The sequence below is a fragment of the Arvicanthis niloticus genome, chromosome 9 (assembly GCF_011762505.2).
Source record: "Arvicanthis niloticus isolate mArvNil1 chromosome 9, mArvNil1.pat.X, whole genome shotgun sequence".
NCBI lineage: Eukaryota > Metazoa > Chordata > Mammalia > Rodentia > Muridae > Arvicanthis > Arvicanthis niloticus.
The window spans coordinates 60185381-60196359 of record NC_047666.1 but is presented as its reverse complement, the minus strand read 5'-3'; the positions used below and the strand labels follow the sequence as shown (position 1 = coordinate 60196359).

At 44.4% G+C, this 10979-nt stretch overlaps 1 non-coding gene across 1 annotated transcript; it reads right to left on the bottom strand.

Annotated features, from left to right (window-relative positions):
- Positions 1 to 2231: 2231 nt before the first annotated feature.
- LOC117715901 (U6 spliceosomal RNA) lies at positions 2232 to 2338 on the bottom strand. The gene has a single exon (XR_004607687.1). It is a non-coding gene; the product is annotated as a U6 spliceosomal RNA (small nuclear RNA).
- Between the last annotated feature and the right edge of the window lie 8641 nt (positions 2339 to 10979).

Sequence of the window (10979 nt, the reverse complement as noted above, 5' to 3'; positions counted from 1 at the left end):
TTGGGCATCTGACTTATTTCTGACTTAATCACCCAACAAACATTAATGAGCAATTACTATATGCCACATTTTGATGATAAAGTGCAGAACAATGCACTTCTATTCAAGAACTGCTACTCTTTTTCTTTTTTTGTTTTTTTAAATCTTTGAAAATGTTTACCTATCTATCTATCAATCAATCATTTGGACCACCCCCAACATTTATCCCTCCCAATCTAAATAATCTCCCCAATAACCCGCTGAGTCTAATCAGGGACACTCATGTGCGGATATACTGGTATGAAGTCATTTGCAGGGTCACTGGCAACCTAACAGTAGCCATCTGCCCTGAGAGAAAAAGCTACTCTCCCTTTCCTACAATCCACTAGCTGCCAATAGGTCCTCAGCTGGGGGTGATCACAGCTGTTCATGTGTAACAGCCATGTCATGTCATGTCATGTCACTTCTGCCCCTTGTTTGATTTCTTTTTGTTGCTGGTTTTGTTTTTGCTTTTGGAGACAGGGTTTCCCTGTGTAGCCCTGGCTGTCCTGGAACTCACTCTGTAGACCAGGCTGGCCTCGAACTCACAGATAACAGCCTGCCTCTGCCTCCTAACTACTGGGATTAAAGTCGTGCATCACAAATAGCCACAGTCCTCCCTTTCTTTCCACTTCTCTCTTCCAAATGTTCTCTCAGCTTTAGGAGGCAGGGATTGACAAAGATGTCCCCACCCGGTACCGGGCATTCAGTCACACTTACTCAGTTTTAGCATTTTGAATAGTTATGAGTCTCTGCATTGACCTCTCCCACTTGCAACAAGAAGCTTCTCTAAGGGAACAGCTCAGTCTATGAATATAAACATAAATACTTAGAAGGCAGTTTGATAGCACTACTATTTAACAAAACAATATTGTCAAATTCCCCCTGGGGCCTATACTTTTCCCAGCCTTGGGTTTTGACAATACCAGACCTCAATATCCTCCTGGAGGAAGTCCTCAGGGCCAGTCAAGAGAGCAGTTGTTACTCCTTTCAACAGTTTTGCCACTCCTGTGCTGTTATATAACGTGTTTCTTAGCTTTATAATTTTTTCTCCAAATGGAAACATTTCTTCCAGGAGGTACGGGAAGACACAGGGGCCTCAGGAGGTAAGTAGAAGCTCACGTGTACTAAATAACACAAGCATGGAGGACTCATTAGGGCTTCATGTCCACAGTGAAGAAGGGAGTAGAGAGTTGCTGGGTGGAGACTCTGACCACCCAAGCTAAGGTCAGAAAGGTGTTTGGATTAAGTAGGCAGAGAACTCCAGGGCTGTAGTTTTTGGAGTCATCAACTATGTTGGGATGGGCTTTCTGATGACGAGGCTGCTGCCTTCCAATCAACCCTACTCCTTGTAAGGGACCCCTCTTCCACGTTCCTGTTAGTAACTCCAATAAACAAACCCTCACTGGTTCATCATATTGGACTTCAGAGCCAGTAGTTACATTGGTCTTTCACAGACTCCCATTCTGGGGTGAGCACCAATGTGCAGGTGTGTCATGACTCCCCAGGAAAAGTCTGTCACACACCATGAACCCGTAGGCACATCTTGCCTTCTAGTTCAGCATGCAGGGTCCAGTGCTGGGTAAAACCAATGATCGGTTTTCTTCAGCAGTCTGCAGAGCTCTTTCCAGCACTGTGAATGCTAGCCAACGGGGGTGGGGGTGGGGGTGGGGGTGGGGGTGGGGATGGAGGTGGGGGTGGGGGTGGGGGTGGGGAGGCCCTCCTCAGTTGAAGATCAACTTCTTGGTATCCTGGAAGTGTGCTGTGTCTACTAATAGAGTCTTACCCAGTTAGTTATGGTGAGTATCCAAGAGCAGTGGTAATAACCTATATTGTATTAGGTGCCTCTGGAGCTCTACTGACCAATAACTCATAGGAAAGCAACTCATGCCTGGCATTGCAATTTGCATTTAAGAACTCATGTCTTCTGAAGGCAGCACTGCTCACCCACATAGGGCGCATCTGTTCAAACTCCTTTAAAAATATATTTTTAATTAGCTTATCAACTACTGTTTTTCTTTCTTTCTTTCTTTTTTTTTTTACATTATAACCTAAATATATTCTCATTTTAAAAATCAATTGTGCATAGACTGGACCTCTCTTATACATGACATTATATATTTATTGCTTCTAGTCTGATGATTCTAGCAGGTTTTTTAATTATATAATTTTTATTATTTTTTATTCTTTTATTTGATATTTTACTTATTTACAAAAATATGGAACGCTTCACAAATTTGCATGTCATCCTTGCACAGGGGCCATGCTAATCTTCTCTGTATCACTCTAATTTTAGTATCTGTGCTGCCGAAGCGAGCATGAACTACTGGGGTTTTATAAGCCTCAGTATGCATCCTGAATTTTTGGCTATCCCTCCCCGCCCCTCCTTTCTCTGTCTTCTTGTTTCATCTGTTTTTATAAGTTTATCTCCCAGGGTCCCCACTGGCTTTGCTGATTACTTCAAATTCCACTTCAGAAATCTTGCTTCTAGGCCGGTGTCTGAAGTAGTGTTGGGCTGCAGAGAGAGGAGCATGTTGGAAACAGGGATCCAGCGTGAGTAGGCTGGGTGACCAGTCTTCTGTGGGAGTGGAAGCAGAGTGGACGCTCCCCAGACTAGGGCTTCTGTGCTCATCCCAAGGCTTTGCATGTTTGAATTTCTACCTCACAGAACAGACTCCAAGGCTCCCGACATAGATACAAGCTGTCCAGCAGCTGGGGAGCTGTGTTGGGAGTGGTCCTTTGACCTCTCGACACTTCACTGTGTTAACAGATTCTGCTCTGGTTTTGCTGTCAGACACATCCTTCCTGAGCTCCACCTCTGCTCTGCCTAGGGGTTTTTGGAAACCAGTACTTTCTTGTTATGCACGCATTTAACTTGCCATCTAGAAGCAGATTTGAATTTTGATATTTATCGATGCCTGTCAAACTGATAACATTGAACATATTTCAAAAGATAAACATATTTTCGGTCTCTGCAACTTTCACTTTTACTAATTGACTGTGTGTGTGGACAAGATGCAAGAAAGGAGTACAAAGGTGACATGCCTGGTGGCGAATAGCTGGATCCCAGCACTGGAGAAGCTGAGGCAGGAGGATTGTAGGTTCAAAAGAGTGCTTGGGCTACATAGTGAGTCCTGTCTCAAAAAATAAAATAAAAATAAAAATAAAAATAAAAATAAAAATAAAAATAAAAATAAAAATAAAATAGTATTGAACTTGAGTTCAATTGTTTAAATGTTGTCCCATTTATTTTATTCTCTTTTTTCCTTGCTCCCTTCCACATTAGTTGACTTTTGAAGAATTTATTGATTATTGCCTCCATAACCGTTAGACATACTAGGGTGTATTTCCTGGGAACAATACATTTTTTTTTGTAATAATAGTAAGATTACCAAAATCAAGAGCTACGAAGTGAATTCAATAGTATTATTATCTAATCTCCAGTGTCAAGCACAATTGTACTGGCTGTTCCAACAAACATTCCTTATAATAATTGACTCCCAGGCCCCAGCTATAAGAGCCAATTAAGAGACACGTTGCAATGAGCTGTCTTATTGAACTTTGAAAATATTGGTCAGTTACACAATGTCTCACTTTACTTTTTTGTCTTTACATGATACTTGTAAAGATTTGTTTTCTAGTAAGATGATCAACTACTAAAAGATAAACGATTCTTTATATACTGAAATAGTGGTTTTACAGTTGCTGTGACCTCAAAGACTTGAGAAAACACCTCAAATATGCAAAGGAAATACTTCCTTCCCACATGTCAGAGACTCTGACTTCTTGGCCAGGGTATGGTTTCTGCCACAGAAACATGTAGCACGTGGAGGGCAGAGAACTTGTTTTTGGACGGTGTAGGATGCTGCTAAGAATAAATGGGTGTCTCCTTATGGGGGCTCCTTTGTCCTTTTGATTCACCCACACTATTTTAGAAAAAGATTTTTTTTTTCCGTGTGTTATGAGTGTTTTGCCTGCATGTATAGATATATGTTGTGTTTGTGCCTGGTGCCCAACGAGGCCAGAAGAGGGCGCTATATATCCTGGAACCGGAGTAATAGGCAGTTGTAAGCCATGGATGTAGGTGTTGGAAACTGAACCCTGGTCCTCTGTAAGAGCAGCAAGTACTCCTAACCACTTTACCATCTCTCTAACCTGACTGCTCCCTCCCATCCTTTTTTTAACTTTCAAAAATGTGATGCTCGGTGTTTATTTTGTAGATCTCAGTATGTATCCTTGGCTGGCCTAGAAGTCAAATATATCGCCTGACTCTGCCTCTGGGAATTAATGTATGTGGGAAACCAACCATTGTGAGGAGACCCCAAGAGCAAGGGGGGGGGGGTTCTTTCTACCCTGGATTAGGCACAAACCACAGCCAAACACCTGTTTTCACAGAGAGATCCTTTATTAAGCAGGAAAGCAAAGTTAAAGTGGCTGCTTTCTGACTCAGACAGAAAAACAGCAGCAAATGACCTTTCAGTTGAAACTTGTAAGAAGAGAAAAGGGGAGGGCTGTGTTAGGATGGGCTGGGACACAGAGGTATATTTTAATTGGGCATGTTAATTAGATCAACCAAAGGGGCCTTTTGGTTGTTGGACTTCAATTCTTTGAGAACTGGGCCTTGGTAGTCAGCCTCAGGAGAAGAAATTAGTCAAATAAGAGAATAGACCTTGCTGGTTAGCTTTAGGAATGTAATCTAACAGGTTTTCTGTTTGTTTGTTTGTTTGTTTGTTTTTGCAAGGCAGAGGGAATGAGGGAGAAGGGCAAGATTTGTCAAGCATGCTGTCCGGAGTCCCTTCAATCATGCCTGGCAAACTGAGATCTTCATCTAGGTCCTAATGTATACAGACTCTTTAGTTAACTGTAAATACACTATTCTCTTGCTATGGAAGTAGATCTTAGGGTCTTTAACGAACTTCAGCTACAGTGCACTTAGCTCTTACCACGACCCTCTTTCCAAGTTCAAGTGCTGCAAACTGTTTACAATCCGGTAAGCATTGTCTAAGTCTGTCAGACAATTGTGTGAGAACAGTCTGACCTTGCTGACTTGGTTTTGGTTCTGTAGTTTTGATAAAATACCTTATGGAAACCAACCTAGGAGAGAAAGGGTTTGAATAAAAGTAAAATAAATACAATTCCTGATTTCAGTCCATCACTGCAGTGAAGTCAAGGCAGCAGGAACGCGAAGCAGCCTGTCACACCCAGAGTCAAGATAAAAGACAAAATGTATGTGCACATGTGTGTGCTTGGCTCACTCCCTACTCTTACACAGTCCAGAATCCCTCGCCTAAAGCATGGGGGTTGCCCACAGGGAAGATCTCCCCAACTCTACTAAAGCAATAAAGGTAATTGCATAGACAGGCTCACAGGTAAACCCAGTCTACAGTGTCCCTCATTGAGACCATCTTCCCTGGGGACTCTAAACTGTGTCACACTGACCACGCTTCACATCTTTTCTCATCTAAAGGCATTTTCCTTTTTTCTTTAAACTTCTCTGTCCAAAATACAATTTATATCTGTTTCTTGGGGTCTTTAATGGGTTCATTTTCTTTGCCAGTTAAAGAATTAAAAGGTGGGGGGTGGGGGGGAGGGAGTGAGGGATACCTCAATCACAGTAGGTAGAAACAGAAACAACAGATGAAAAACATTTTTTTGAAAATTAATTAATTTTTATTTTCTGTGCTTTTTTTTTTTTTTTTTTTTTTTTTTTTTTTTTTTTTTTTTGCCTGCACACAGTGTTTGTAAGAGTGTGAGATCCCCTGGTATGAGAGTTACAGACAGAGGTGAGGTGCCAGCTGCCCTGTACTGGGAATTGAACATGGCTTCTCTGGAAGAGCAGCCAGTGCTTTTAACTGCTCAGCCAACTCTCGACTCCCCTCCACCCCCAATACTTTTATTTAAGGTAAAGAAGCACACATCACTGGGTTGGAGAAATGGCTCAGTAATAAAGAATACTTACTGGCGGATGTGACGGATACTTTGAATCTTGGCACTTAAGAGGCAGAGGCAGGCAGATCTCTGAGTCTGAGGCCAACCTGGTCTACAGAGCTAGTTCCAGGACAGGTAAGGCTACACAAACACTGTCTACAAAAGAAAGAAAGAAAGAAAGAAAGAAAGAAAGAAAGAAAGAAAGAAAGAAAGAAAGAAAGAGAGAAGGAAAGAAAAGGAAAGAGAGAGAGAGAGAAAGAAGGGAGGGAGGGAGGAAAGAAAGGGAGGAAGGAAGAAAGAATGGAAGAAAGAAAGGAAGAAGAAGAAGAAGAAGAAGAAGAAGAAGAAGAAGAAGAAAGAGAGAGAGAGAGAGAGAGAGAGAGAGAGAGAGAGAGAGAGAGAGATGATAAGTTATATCCGAGGACGAAATGATTGGTGCTGAGACTGAGACTTGGAGGAGTTGAGCCCCCTGCGCGGTGGGGGTGGTTAGCGAGAAGGGTAGGGGTGGGGTAGGAGCATCTTTTCCCTATCTTCTCTCTACAGACAATTACATGAGCCAGTTTAAGCCAAATTAAAGTATAATTCAGGACTGGTCAGTTTAGACCAGGAAAGCTGATAATCACACAACTTTAGGGGATCAGGTTGAGGTCTGGCCTTGAGTTTATCCACCTAGTCTTTCCTGGTTAGCTGGCAGGGGCCCCCTCCTGGCAGGGTGGGAGAAAATAAGCCTGCTAGGCTGTTTGGTCAACAGGCCAAGGAAGAAGCAGGAAGTTTACTGTCTTTTTGATCTTCCTGTCCCCTTTCCCTGTCTGTCAAGGTCTGATGTAACTTCTTGTTTCTCCTGTGTTTTCCATTAGATGTTTCTCCATTGCTTTTATTTTGTTTTGTTTTTTTTAAATTAATTTATTTATCTTATGTATGTGAGTACACTGTAAGCTGTCTTCAGACACACCCGAAGAGGGCATTGAATCCCATTACAGATGGTTGTGAGCCACCACGTGGTTGCTGGGAGTTGAAATCAGGACCTCTGGGAGATCAGTCAGTTCTCTTAATTGCTGAGCCATCTCTCCAGCCCTTATTTCGTTTTTTAAAGTCCTGAAAACACTCCTTCCTTCCTTCCTTCCTTCCTTCCTTCCTTCCTTTCTTCCTTTCTTTCTTTCCTTCCTTCCTTCTTTCTCAACTAAACAATTGCATTTTTAATGAATACTCAGGAAATTGCATTGTAGAATTTAGTTATTATCCCCAAATATAAATTATATTCATAACATAATGAAACATGTCAGGATTAGCTCTAAATTCCAAGATGTCCTTGAACAAAAAACCTCACCTTAAAATGTTTACATACACATACATGCTAATACATACATACATGCTTCACACCTTAAAAACCAGGTATATAATACTTCGTAACCTTAAAAGTGGACTTATTATTATTTAGGTTGCTTTTGAGATATAAGATGATATAGACATGGGGCTGGAGAGATGGCTCAGCAGTTAAGATCACTGGCTGCTCTTCCAACCACAGTTCAATTCCCAGCTCACAATTGTAACTCTAGTTCCAGGAGATCCGTCACCCGCACACAGACATATGTGCTGGAAACCCACCAATGCAAATATAATAAAAATAAGTCATTTAAAAAGAAGATGATATGAAGTTTAGACAAGGCAAGAGGTTTGCCAGAGGTTTGCCACTTGGGCGGTCCTACCCTTTTTGTTTGTTTTTTTTTTTTTTTTTTTTTTTTTTTTTTTTTGCTTTTAGCTGAGAGCTAAGGTACAGGTGTGCGTGGGTGTTTGTCGGGGGTCTGTGGCTCCCGGACTGGAGGAGCGAGTACTCTAGTTGCGGAAAGGAGGGTAAGGGGAGACAGAAACTGCGTGGTTGACGGAGAGGGATGGGGAGGGGTAGGGGGAGGCGCAAGGGAAGCGGGGAGAGAGATTGGGGTTGCGGAAGGCTAACCGGTGTCACTGGAAGCGTTTTGCAGGTTAAATAAAGTAGCTTGGACGTTGAGAATTGAACATGTTTTAAATTGAACGCTTTTAAAACGCAACTGTGTCTAGATAGGCTAGGGTCATAATCTGACTCCCGGAGGTGGGGTGGTGAAGCAGGGTTACCGCTGGTTGGATTAAGACATACTGAGATGGAGGGGGATTTCTTCATAGGCTGAGATTGGACTCACATCAGCTCTGAGGGGGATGGGGAAGAACTCATCTTTCTAAAGAAGCCGAGAAGGTGGCTATTTGCTTTTCTTCTTTCGGGCCAGAGGGGAAACTTTGAGTGGAGGAGGCGTGGTCCATTTCCACCTTGGGAAGCAGTGCTATAGTGAGGTCTGGAGGCAGGGTAGGGTTGGCGTGGGGTGGCGAGCTGGCAAGGGGGCTGCGAGGGGTAGGGGTGGTTTTCCGACAAGGAGGAGGAGGAGGGCGGGGCTCTCCAGGGAGCTGGGCCAGGGAAAAGAAATGGGAAGCAGAGAAACGGAGGTGGGGTGGGGGTGGGGGTAGGGGTAGGGGTGGGGACTGCTTTTACAGAGTAATTACCAGAAGGAGAGGAAGAAGCATGTTGAGGCATCCTGTGCGTTAGAGCTGGCACTTTGAGTATCTGATCAGCGCCGGGAGACTGGCTGGGAAGGAAAGCTGTCTTCAGTTTGCAGCCCTTGGACACCCACAGAGAAAAGCTGCGGTTAGGTATCCTCCGGCTGCCTCGTTGTTTTTGTTTTCCCTGCTGAGGAACTAGGACTGAGCACTGGCAATGAAGAGTGAGGGGAGACAGGGTGGAGAAGAATTAGGTTCCCTACTGTGTCTGTGAAAGGAAGAGACTATAAGTGGGCAGGCCAGCTAGAGGAGCGGGTGGACAAGGTGGTGGAGGCCATCTATAGGATACCCCTCTGGGCTTGCTTTTGTGTTGGATGAAGCTGTCTGAGTTTGGGGTTGTTTTGAGATGCCGTTATGAAGTCTGGTAGTCAAGTGGGCAGATGGGTGTCCAGTCCAAGAGAAATTGGAGACAAAGGGCCAACAGAGGTTCCTATTAGCAGGCCAAGCACGTGCCACTTCCAGGCTCACCTGTGGCTTCCCGCAGCTCTGCTCAGGCTGTCCCCTATTGTGGTGGGTACCTGCAGGCTTTACAGTGAAGAAAAGGAGATTTGGCTATCGGTGTTAGGCCAAGACTTTGAGAGTCAGACTATCATCAGTTCATTTATTTTCTGATTAGTTAACTCAGCCCAGTGAGTGGTGAGTAGACAAAGCTTAGGTCACGTTTACATCGAAGCTCTTTCCAAAGTACATATGGCCTTGTTCATTAGATTGGTTCTTGTTGACTTAGAAACAGTGCTCAAGATAAGGGTCTAGGGAGAATGACTGAGGTTGACTAAGGTAAATATAATGCCTGTGGGAGTCGGGATTTGGTGTGACAGCAAATGGTGCTCTTCCTTTCCCAGACGAAATGGGGAAACCCAGTGCTTCGCCACCCCTGTCCTCTTACTCCCTCTACCTTTAATGGCCTAGAAGCAATGCTTGAGATCTAGAAGGAGAGGATCTGGGATAAGTAAGACATAAATTCTGGGAGACAGGGGCAGAGACAACAGTGGATCAGCAGGTTGTAACCTACATCCACTCCCAGCATTCCAGGAGGAGGACAGTTAAATGTCATCCCCTTCCTTTGAAGGGTGCCTGAGTTTAACTTGACTGGCTTCTTCAGAGCTTAACTGTGTGCATTAAGCACTTTCTGCCCTCTACGCCTACCCTAAATTCCAGCTCACGGGCTTCCCCTCCCCACGCTTCTCATTCCTATATGACTCTGCCAGTTTGGTAGTGCACCCCCTAGGCTCTCTCTGGTCCGCTTGCCCCATTTGCCCTTCTCTCTTGGTTCTCTTTGGCTCCCTCTCCTCTTTACTCCCTCGCTCTTCTCTTTCTTTCTCGACTCACCAACACCCTGTCATGGTCCAGCTCAGGTTACCGCCATGTTTAGTCTACTACTTTCTTGCTTGTCTCTGGATTCTTTCAGATGCCTCTGGCTGTGCTCTTCTTCACATCTACAATCAAAGCCTTCCTCTCAGCCACACCTTGGAGTGGTCGTGTCTTTTCTCACCTTATATGAGGGGTAAAACCAGAATTAGTGTTCTCATACCACTTGATTTCATCCCAGACATGTGACCAGTGTCACAAGAAGGCAATTGGGTGGGAATTTAGCATCCTTAAACTTAGATCGGTTAGGGCAACCATCTGACTTGGTGATAAGTTTTACTCAGCTTGAGAGGCAGGTGCAGCCAGAGGCCAGTGTGGAAAAGCAGTAGCAAAGGCATGGGGGTCCCTATGGGGCGATCCGCTCTGTGATGCACACACCCGAGTTTCAGTACCATTATCTGAGTTCTTAGAATCCACGGTTCCAGAGGGACACTGAAGAAGTGGCTTTTCCTTTGGGGTAAGAAATTTACTGGAGAGGTTCTTGTTATGAAATACAATGCGGCAGCAGACAAGGATACCTGGCAGCCCCATGACAATGTGTCCCCCTGAGATATCATGCCGTGTGACAGACCTGGTATACAGGACTTTGTTTGGAAGAAAGGAGGAGAGTGAGGGCCTGGTGAAAGGGTAGAGGCAGACAGGAGCAGAGCCATGAGGGCAGAGGAAAGGACAGAAAGAGAAAAAGGGGCCAGCTGGGAACTCGTGGGGACAGAGAGAGAAAGAGTGAGAGAGAGACAAAAGGAGGGGGGTAGCAAGCAAGCAGTCTTTTTATACTTTACCTGGTGTGTCACCTACACCTGGCAGCAGATACCGGCAGCAGGTGATGCTGTGAGCAGTTGCTAGGTCCCAGGTTCCTGGGAGGAGCATAGTGGCATCATCTGTAAGTTAACAATTGTGTGTGTGTGTGTGTGTACAACTTGTGGGAGTTGGTTCTTTTCCTCCACTAGGTGGGTCCTAGAGCTTGAACTCAGGTTGCCTTGGTGGTGTTTGTTTTTTCTTGCTGAGCCACCTTGCTGGTCCTTTTTTGGGAAATTTTTAGGTCTATGGGAGGGTGCATGGGTGGGGTCTCTGAGCTCAGTCCA